Genomic DNA, 12,060 nt, shown 5'->3' with positions numbered 1-12,060 from the left:
AACACACTTCTAATTTCTCATAATGTGAGACTTTTAAAATATTTTATAAGTTTTAATTTGGATGTTTATTATTACTAATTAAGTTAAGCATTTTCACATGTTTATTGGCATTTACATATTTTGGGAAGTTTTTTTTTATATTTTATTTTTTATTGTTATGGTTACCTAGTAGGTATATATATTTATGAGGTACATGAGATGTTCTGATACAAGCATACAATGTGTAATAAGCACACAATGGAGAATGAGGTATCCATCACCTCAAGCATTTCTCCTTTGAATTACAAACAATTCAATTATATTATTTAATTTATTTTAGAATATACAATTAAGTTATCATTGACTATAGTCACCCTGTTGTGCTATCAAATAATCTTATTCATTCTTTCTATTATTTTGTACCCATTAACTGACACCACATGCCCTAACCTTCACACTACTCTTCCCAGATTCTCATGACCATACTTCTATTTTCCATGTCCATAAGCTAAATTGTTTTGATTTTTAGATCCCACAAATAAGTGAGAACATGGAATTTTTGTCTTTCTGTGCCTGGCTTATTTTATTTAACATAATAATCTTCAGTTGCATCCATGTTGTTGCAAATGACTAAATCTCATTCTTTTTTATCACTGAATAGTTTTCCACTGTGTATATGTACCACATTTTCTTTATTCATTCATCTCCTAATAGACACTTAGGTATGTTCCAAATCTTAGCTATTTTAAACAGAGCTGCAACAAACATAGGGAGTGCAGATATCTCTTCAATACACTGATTTCCTTTCTTTTGGGTCTATAACCAGCAGTGAGATTGCTGGATCCTACAGTAGCTCAAAGTTTAGATTTCTTCTTTTTCTTTCTTTTTTTTTTTTTTTTTTGGAATGCCTAAATTGTTCTCCATAGTGGTTGTTCTAATATACATTATCACCAAAGGTATAGAACTATTCCCTTGTCTTCACAGCCTTGCCAGCGCTTGTTACTTCCTGTCTTTTGGGTATAAGCCATTTGAATTGGGTGAGTTGATCTCTCATTGCAGTTTTGATTTGCATTTCTCTTTTCATATGCATGTTTGCCATTTGTATATCTTCTTTTGAGGAATGTCTATTCAAATATTTTACCAATTTTTAAATCAGATTATTAGATATTTTTTTCTACAAAGTTGTTTGAGCTCTTGAATATTCTAGTTACGAATTACTTGTCAGATGCATAGTTTGCAAACATTTTGAACACATTCTCTGGGTTGTCTCTTCATGTTATTGATTGTGTCCTGTGATATGCAGAAGTTGTTTACTTGATGTGATCCCATATGTCCATTTTTACTTTGGTTGCTTGTGCTTATGGCAAAATTGCTAAAGAAAATTTTACACAGACAAATATTCTGGAGACGTTTCCAAATGGTTTCTTGAAGTAGTTTCATCGCTTGAAGTCTTCAATTCAAGTCTTTAACTCATTTTGATTTGATTTTTGTATATAGCGAGATACAGGGGTTTAGTTTCATTCTTCTGCATATGGATATCCAGTTTTCCCAGTACTATTTATTAAAGAGACTGTCTTTTTCCCCACTGTATGTTCTTGTTAGCTTTGTCAAAACCAATTATTACTGTAGGTGTGTAGATTTGCTTCTGTGTACTCTATTGTGTTCGGTTAGTCTGTGGGTCTGTTTTCATGCCAGTACCATGATGTTTGGGTTACTACAGCTCTGTAGTATAATTTGCAGTCAGGTAAAATGATTCCTCCAGTTTTGTTAAATTTGTTTAGGATAGTTTTGGGTATTCTGAGTCTTTTGTGGTTTTATAAATTTTAGGATTTCTAAAATATTTTTGTGAAGAACATCATCAGCATTTTGATAGGGATGGCGTTAAATCTGTAAAGTGTTTGGGGTAGTATGGACATTTTAACAATATTGATTCTTTCAATCCATGAACGTGAAATAATTTTTCATTTTTGGTGTTTTACGTCATTGATGTCTTATAGTTTTTATTATAAAGATCTTTGACTTATTTGGGTTATTTCCTAGGAAGTTGATTTTATGTGTGGCTATTGTAAATGGGACTACTGTTTTAAATTTCTTTTTCAAATTGCTCACTGTTGGCATATAGAAATACCACTGATTTTTGTGTGCTGATTTTGTCACCTGCAACTTTACTGAATTTGTTTATAATTCTAATAGTTTTCTTGTGATGGACTCTTTACATTTTTCCAAATATAGAATCATATTATCTGCAAACAAAAATAATTTGACTTCTTCCTTTCCAATTCAGATGCCCATTATGTCTTTCTCTTTTTTGATTGCTCTAGCTAGAACTTCCAGTACTGTGCTAAATAACAGTGGTGACAGTGGGCATCCTTGTCATGTACCTGATCTCAGAGGAAAGGCTTTCAGTTTTTCCCCATACAGTATGATAGTAACTGTAGCTCTGTTATCTATGGATTTTATTATATTGAGATATATTCTTTCTGTCATGAATTTTGGAATTTTTTAAATCATGAAATAATGTTGAATTTTATCAAATGCTTCTTCAGCGTCAGTTGAAATGATTATATGGTTCTTATTTTACATGTTGTTGATATGATGTATCAAATTAATTGATCAACATATGTTGAACCATTCTTGCACCTCAGTGATAAATCCAACATAGTCATAATGAATAATCTTTCTAATATATTGTAGAATTTGGTTTGCTAGTATTTGGTTGAGAATTTTTGCATACATATGTATCAGAGATATAGTTTTCTTGTTTTGATGCATGTTTGTCTGGTTTGGTATCAGGGAAATTCTGGCCGTGTAGAATTAGTTGGAAGTATTCCTTCTTCCTCTATTTTTTTTAGAATAGTTTAAATAGAAGTGGTATTAATTCTTTAAATATTTGGTAGAATACTGCAGGGAAGCTATCAAGTATTGAGATTTTCTTTACTGGGATACTTTTTATTATGGCTTCAATCTCATCGCTTGTTATTGGTCTGTTGAGATGTTAGATTTCTTAATAGTTCAGTTTGTGTAGGTTGCATGTGTCTAGAAATTTGTCCATTTTTTTCTAGATTTTCCAGTTTATTAGCATATAGTTTCATGTAGTAGCCACTAATGATCCTTTGAATTTTTGTAATATCAATTTTAATGTCTCCTTCATTTTTGATTTCATTTATTTGGATATTATGCTTTTTTCTTATGGTGATTAAAGGTTTCTGAATTTTGTTTAACTTTTCAAGAAACCAACTTTTTGTTTAATTGATCTTTTTATTGTTTTCATTTAAATTTACTTATTTATATTCTGATCTTCCTTTTTATTTCTTCTGATCTTAGTTTTTTCTTATATTTCATATTAATGATGGGTTTGGTTTGCTCTTGGTTTTCCAGTTCTTTATAATACATCATTAGATTGTTCATTTAAAGTTTATCCTCTTTTTTGGTGCAGGCAAGTATAGCTATATAATTTCCTCTTAGTACTGCTTTTTCTGTATCCCAAAACTTTTGGTATGTTATGCTGCCATTATCATTTGTTTCAAGATATTTTTCAATGTTCTTTTTAGTTTCTTCATTGACCCAGTGGTCATTCAGGAATATACTGTTTAATTTCCATGTACCTGTATAGTTTTCAAAATTCCTCATTATTAATTTCTAGTTTTATTCCATTGTTGTCAGAGAAGATGCTTTATATTATTTCAAATTGTCTTAATGGTTTAAGACTTGTTTTATGACTTAGTATATGGTTTTTCTTTAAGAATAATCAACATGCTGAGGAAAATGATTGCATTCTGCTGCCATTGGATGAAATGTTCTATAAATATCTATTAGATTCATTTGGTCTATAGTGCAGATTAAATCCAGTATTTCTTTGGTGATTTTGTTGCCTGGAATATCTGTCCAATGCTGAAAGTGGGGTGCAGTCTCCAGCTATTTTTGTATTATGGCCTATCTCTCTTTTTAGTTGTAATAATATTTCCTTTATAAATCTGGGTGCTCCAGTGTTAGATGCATATATATTTAAAATTATTATATCCTCTTGCTGAGTTGACTCTTTTATCATTATATAATGACCTTCTTTGCCATTTTTTTGGTGATTTTCGTCTTGAAAACAGTTTTGTCTATTATTAGTATAGCAACTCCTGATCATTTTGGTTTCTATGTGCATGAAATATCTTTTTTTCATTCCTTTATTTTCAGCCTATGTGTGTCTTTACAAATGAAGTGTGTTTATTGTAGGCAACAGATCAATAGGTCTTGTGTTTTCATCCATTTAGCCAATGTATGTCTTTTGATTGGAGAGTTTAGTCCATTTATGTTCACTGTTGTTATTGATGAGCAATAACTTACTCCTGTCATTTTGTTATTTGTTTTCAGGTTGTTTTGTGATGTTTCTCTTCCTTCTTTCTTCCCTTTCTATCTTCCTCTATGCAGAATTTTTTGTGTGTATGTGTGTTTTGTTTTTTTCTGGTAATATGATTTAGTTTCTTGCTTTTTATTTTCTGTGTGTCTATTGTATGTTTTATTTTTGAGGTTACCATGAGGATTATAAATAGTATCTTATAAACCATTAATTTTACCTGATAACAATATAAGTTTATTTACATAAACAAATAGACAAACAAGCAAAAAGAAAACTAATAAAAACTCTATGCCTTAAATTTGTCCCCCTGCTTTTTAATTTTTGTTGTTTCTTTTTATATCTTATTGTACTGACTATGTCTTTAAATGTTGTTGTATTTACTATTTTGATTGGTTCATTGTTTAGTTTTTCTATTTAAGAAAAATGTACTTTACACACCAGAGTTACAGTGTTATATAATATTTTGTATTTTTCTGTGTACTTAGTATTACCAGTGAGTTTTGTACCTTCAGATAATTATTTATTACACACCAATGTCCTTTTCTGTTTGAAGTACATTTCTTTCTATTTGAAGTATATTTTTTTCTATTTCTCAGTTTTTGTTTATCTGGAAAAAACTTTCTTTCTCATTTTTAAAGGATACTTTCCCTGGGTTTCCCAGCATATTTACTTTTTTCCTTCAGCACTTTAAATATATAATGCCACTCTCTCCTGGCCTACACATTTTCCATTGAAGAGTCTCTTGCCAATGTACTGGAGTTCCATTATACATTGTTTTTTTTCTTTTTTTGTTGCTGCTTTTAGGATCCTTTCTTTATCTTTGACTTTTGGGAGTTTGATTCTTCAGTGTCATGAGGTAATCTTCTTTGGGTTAAATCCTCTTGGTGTTCCATAACCTTTTTGTACATGGATATTGATACCTTTTTCTAGGTTTGGGATGTTCTCATCTATTATCATTTTTTATAAATGCTGTACTTTTATCTCTTTGTCTCCCTTTTAATGCCAATAACTCTTAGATTTTCCCTTTTGAGGTTATTTTCTAGATTCTGTAGGTTTGCTTTACTGTTTTTTCTTTTGTTTCCTCTGACTGTGTATTTTAAAATAGCCTGCCTTCCAGCTCACTATATCTTTCTTCTGCTTGATCAATTCTACTATTAAAGGACTCCAATGTATTCTTATTTTTCGGCTCCAGAATTTATACTTGATACTTTCTAATTATTTCAATCTCTTTGTTAAATTTATCTGATAGAATTCTGAATTTCTTCTCTGAGTTATTTTGAATTTCTTTGAGTTTCTTCAACAAAGCCATTTTGAATTATCTGTCTGAAAGATCATATACCTCTGTTTCTCTAGGATTCATCCTCAGTGGCTTATTTAGTTCATTTGGTGAGGTTGGTATTTTTCCAGGTGGATGTTGATGCTAGTATATGTTTTTCAGGTTTGAGGCATTGAAGAGTTAGGTATCTATTGTAGACTTTGCTGTCTGGTCTTATTTGTAGCTGTCCTTCTTGTGAAGACTTTGCATATATATGAACAGACTTGGGTATTGTGATCTAAGCTATATCTACTTTGGGGGCACCCCAAGCCTAGTAATACTGTGGTTCTTGTGGACTTGTGTTGGTACCAGTTTCATGGTCATGGACAAGATTCAGAATATTTCTCTGGATTACCATGTGGATACTCTTGTTCTCTTCCCTTTCTTTCTCCCAAACATACAGAGTCTCTCTTGCTCTGTTCTGAGTCACCTAAAACTGGGGGTGGAATTACACAAAAGTCCCTGTAGCCACCTCCACTGTGACTGCTCTGGGGTCATACCTGACATACCTGAAGCAAGCACAGTGTTGGGTCTTGCCCAAGGCTTTCTGTAACTACCACCTGGCTAACGTCTATGTTTTCTCAAGGTCCTGGGGCTCTACAGTGAGCAGGTGTTAAAACCAGCTAGGCCTGTGTACTTTCCTTCAGGTCAATGAGTTTCCCTAGGCCCTAGGTGACTACAGAGTTGCTATCCGGGAGTCAACTACTAGAGTCAAAAACATTAGAAGCCTATCTGATGTTCTATTGTATTGTGACTTAGCTGACACTCAGGCCACAACATGTAGTCCTTTTCACTCTTCCTTCCAATTTTCAAAAGCAGAAGAGCTTCATCCTTTAGCCACTGCCACCTCAGGTCATGAAGAGTACTGCCAGACTTCCTGCCAATGTTGCCTTAAAGCCCAGGGGCTCTTAAGTCAGCTGTGATGAATGCTGCCTGGCCTGGGACTCATGCTTCAGGACAATGGGCTCCCTTCTGGCCCAGGGCAAGTCTAGGAATGCTGTCCAATAGTCACGTCCTAGAATCTAGAACCCCAAGAGCCCACTTGATTCTTTTCCCCACTCCCCAGCTATCCCCCATAGCTGTGCAGGTACCTGATTTTTAGTTCTTACGAAAGTGTCTTATCTGTATAGCCATTTGTTAACTTGGTGTCCTTGCAGGGGATGGGAGACAATCAGTGGAGTTTCTATTCTGCCACCTTGCTCCACCTCTGAGCATTTACATATTTTGTTTATGTTTCATAAAGTATGTATTTTTTGCTTATTTTTCTTCTATGGTCAATTATATATTTTGATCCATGATAAGGTGGCTCCTTCTAAGATTTCTGAATTGGTTTTTAAAAGTGTCACAAGCTCAAATGCCAGTTTACTGGTTGAAAGCATGGACTCAAGTATATAAATTTCTAAACATATAGAAAAGTACTGTTTATCTCTAGAGCTATAGGAATGAAGTAGATGACAGTAAAATCCAAAGTTTTCATTCTGATCACTGAATTAAAATATCATAAATTCATATTTTCTACAGACTTTCTATGTAAAAGTTTGGGAATTGTATAGGAAAGAGAGTTTCAAAGACTTGTAATAAATTAATAAATTAAAAAAATGAATACCATGCAAAACAACAAGTCTCACTGAGCATTTCTTGAACTTAGAAACAGATCTTGCTGCCCTATCTCAGGATGCTATAACTCCTTCATCTAAGAAAATTACTTTGCAATTGACTTAGAAAACCAATTCTCCTTGCTCTCTATATTCACAACCCATAATTTCCTACATCTCTATTACTAAAAGTAGATGTCAATGTGGTCATTTGGGAAAGAATCTTAGATGATTATTTTCTTTCCATCTCTCCCCTTACTGGGACTATTAGGCTCAAGTATTTTGATTTTGGCCAGTAATAGCAAAATGCTCACTATCATCTAAATCCACATGCATTTTTCTCAGGCTTCTAATAATAATAATAATAATAATAAACATGGTGCTATACATCTGGTTTAAGAGACAGTTTGTAATGCAGAAGCAGGAGATATACTAGGAAGGAGGAGATGCCTAAGTCTAGGCCTAGAAATATCACTTATTTTAGATGGTGAAATTTTGATGAGCATGCCTAAGTATATGGATAGAGGTAAGTTAATAAAGGGTAACATAGGTTTTATTGTTAGTGTCTAACAGTCAGGCAGTTAGTTTTTATCAGTACAAAGAGCATAGTTGTAGTTTCTTCTCAAAAGAAAATTTTACTTCCTGAAGAGGGAATTGCAATGTTCACAATATCCTAGGAGCCACTGTGACTCTCACTAAGAAATGGGACAAGATTAAGACATTATATAAATATGCTATTGATATTCCAAGAATATTGGGTCCAATGAAACTGTAGGCCTAAGTGATGGAGATGTTCATGTGTGTTTCTGTTTACATATATGCATATAAACAGCATCTGGTAGACTAATATGTTCACAACAGGTGCTAGGGTTTGTATTTATTTATTCTAAGAAGAAGATTACATTTGGTGCAGTACATTGTAATCCTTTGCTGTCCCACTGGAAGCACCTATTCAGGGCAGTGTCCAACAAGAGAATGCCAGTGGTTTCATCTGCACATCTTTCAAGATTTTTGTAATCGGTTTACTATCTGAAGTATCCTGAGGAATATAGCATTCATTTCATTTATTATTTTGTTAGCCAAGCTCTAGTGACTACCGTTTGATGGTTCTCATAATATTTTCAAGGGTACAATGTGGAGTTTATTTCAATGCAAAGGATACATATTTCCACTATACAATGAAAAATGAAAAATCATAGGCAGATGTTAGAATCCATATACAAGTATGTCTGGATCAAAAATTGTACCACCTTATCCTTAAAACTGATACTCTGAATGATAGTCAATGTGAAATAGTGTCTTCATGAAAAAGTCATAGCTCAGGGCTATTGTTGAGTAATTCCTGCAAGGTATGAATACCTTTGTTTTTGTAGTTCACAATTACTCTGGTAATCAGTAATTAATCTGTGTGGGGAATGCTAAATGGACAAATGCATAATAAGTATTTGAATTACATTTCCTTAAGATCATCCAGGCTTCACTTCATTTAAAGGGTTCTGGGGGTATAAAATCAGCCAAGTATGGGTATTAAATTATTCATTCTAAAGATATCAAGTCAAGCCCTATTCTTTAGAGATCAAGTCAACATATCTGAATTGGGGTGTTTATACTATGAAAATTAAGCAGGATATTAAAGAGCTTTTTGTTTATTTTTGTCCCAAGGATCCCATGATTAATTAAATACTGCCAAAGATCCTGGGAATCAGACAGTTTTGTGTATCATGTAGTCAGCTATTTTGTCTCTCAGTTATGTGGCTTTTGTTGACTTCTATTCTTACGGGATACTTCCGTACTCAACGAACATTTCCATGTTATGGTACCCAACCAGGAAAGTCTGCTTTAAAATGGGATTATGTTATTTTATTTCTTAAATATGTTGAGCAGTTGTATTCATTTTTTAAAATTGTATCAGTTTTGTGCTTGAAATCTAATTACCCAAAATCTAGTAGCTTAAAACAACACAAATGTATTATATTACAGTTCTGTATTTTAGCACTGAAGATGGGTCTCACTAGGCTAAAATCAAGGTCTCTGAAGTGCTGTGTTTCTTTCTGGATGCTCTGTGGGGAGAATCTATTCCACTGTCTTTTATAAAGTCTGTAAGCTGAGGTTCATGGCCCTCTTGTTCATCTTTAAACCCAGAAATTGTTATCCTTCTGACCTTGTTTCCCATCATCATATCTCCTTGTCTTACTCTGACTTTCTTTGTCTCACACTTTCTCATTAAGGGCCTTAGTGTTTACACTGGTCCTACCTGAATAATTCAGGATAATCTCCTTGATTTAAGGTTATTTTTGTAGTTGCCTTATCTTCATTTGCTACATTAATTCTCCTTTGTCACGTAACTTAATGTAGCCACAGTTTCCAGGGATTAAGACATGGTCATCTTTCTTTAGATTATTATTCTGCCTCCCACAATAGTGTTAATCAAACACTTACCCATTATTCAATAATTATATAACAATACGTATTTTTAGTCAGATGAATATATTTGTGAAGAGTATCAAAGCGATTAAACAATGGGTGTTGAATAAATATAAAGAAAAACATTGTGACACAATGTAGTGGGTAGCCAAGAATTTCTAAGGTGAGTACGTGGTCTGGGCTAGTAGCAGACAAATCTTAGACTGACACCCCGTTTTTATGTCAAAACCATAACTTACTTGGGGCTGTTATGTTGTATTGCATGTGGAATACTTCCATGAATATTTCATGTGACTGAATTGCTATTTGCTTTAAAGAAGTATTACCTCAAATGTGGGAAAATTTAATTTATGCTTCCCAAATCTCAGTCAAGGGGCTTCCTTAACCTCTCACATTTGCTATTAAACTATGAGGATTATGCAGTCTGACTCCTTTACCTCTCCACCTTGGTCTTTCTTTAGCCATTATTAGGCAGAGTTCAATAATTCTTATAAGACATACCCAAATTAAATTGGCCATTCTTCTATTATGGCGTTAATCCACTGAATCCTATTTGATCCCCTATATTTCTCCTATTAATTAGTTCTTTGATCTCTAGAATGATGATTCATCCTTCTTGTCATATGGCCAATATCACAGTGTGAAGTTAGCCATGCTATAGTTTCTACAAAGGAATAAATCAGTTTCTATATATAATTACTTAATAGTCAACACAAAAGTAGTTCTTCAAATTGAGATATATGAAAAATAGAATATTAAATATTGGTTAAATTGATGTGTATGTGCTTACTGTATTTACTGGGGTTCTTTGAAAACAGATAAAATATTTTAAAGTAATTGAGAATAGGAAAGAGAGTTCTCAGCATGAGTTGTTCTCTGATTTCTATATAGCTTCCTAAAGTAATTCGTTGTGACACCTGCCTGCTATTTTCACCTGACATAGGTTAATATCATTTGAGTCGTAGGGTTAATGAATTTGAACCTTTTTTGAGTAAATGTCATTATCCTGCAATATATTTGAACTCTTTTGAGTTAATTTTTATTATCCTGTAATTTCTATAGCCAAGGTTTCACTTACTAATGACAGAGTTGTACTCATTAAACTGAAAGGAATCACAAAATTGAAATATTATTATTGATCAAATTTACATTGCTATTTCTAACCAATTAATATTGATTACATCCTGGATCAAATTAAAATTTCCCAAATTATTTCACAGTGGCCTCGGAATGCAGTATAATCCATTTAATTGTTGATGGAAAACCACTGATATTTTCTAAATTGTTATCAGTAAGTGATTTGCATTAGCTTTGCATTTCAGACACTTTCTGAGTTCTTAATTATTTAACTTGTCAAATCAATAATTGATCATACAAATGACACTAAGAATTGCTTTTTCCCAAAGGAAATTCAGCAATGTTAACCATTTTATGAAAGATTTTAGAAAATGCCTCTAATAACTGAATTCAATTTCCATCTGCAGTATATATAATATGCAATCTTACACATTCATAGAAACACGATAACTTTTATTGACCTAAAATTAACTATTGCACATCTAGTTTCCTCTCCAGAATGTAGAAAGCTAGAAGGAATTCCTGCTTTTACAACAGCAATAAAAAAGCTGAACTAACTTCATGACTTTGTGAGCTCATTAAAAAGTTGTGGTCACCAAGTGAACGGATCCAAATTGTAAAGAAAGACACTGCCCACAGGAAAGAGGAGGTGCTCACGCAGTCAACAGTGTTAGACGCAATCACACGCCAATAAGAAGTTGTAGAGACATTGTGGAACTTTTGTGGGCTGCAGAAATGTGGCAGATTTTATACTCTCTTATCTGCCATTTCTCCACAAACCCTAACACACTTCACAGAACAGAACAAAAAAGCCCTGAGCTGTGTTGATTGTGGTGCAGACCTGGAGGAACAGTGGCCACACAGAAAGGAGAAACAGCTCCTCCAAGAAGCTACCCTTCTAACTCTACACAAAAAACAATGCGTAGAAGGAAGAGCAATGCTGCTAGCAGCTAGACCAAATGCATTGGTGAACACTCATTTTAGCTGAGGGACAGCAATGAGGAGGGAGAGACAAAGTTTACATCTGGAAGAGAGTAAGCATTAAGCACTGAGCTCAGAACTTTAAGCAGTAGAGGAAAGGAGAACTGAGAAAGCTATACACATGCACAAGGTCAGAGACCTTGCATGCCTGAGGCTGAGTCTTAAACAGAAGGACAGATACTATATTACCCTCACAGTACAACCAAACCAGATTACTTGAGTTACAATGACAGCAGCACACTTTTAGGAGATGGCCAAAAGGAAAGAACATAACACAATACTGTCTCTGAGTTACAGTAGAAAGGAAAACCTAAAATTCTGAATCTTATATTAGTGAATTG

The sequence above is a fragment of the Papio anubis genome, chromosome 1 (assembly GCF_008728515.1).
Source record: "Papio anubis isolate 15944 chromosome 1, Panubis1.0, whole genome shotgun sequence".
In the NCBI taxonomy this organism is placed as follows: domain Eukaryota; kingdom Metazoa; phylum Chordata; class Mammalia; order Primates; family Cercopithecidae; genus Papio; species Papio anubis.
This window is presented reverse-complemented; position numbering follows the sequence as displayed.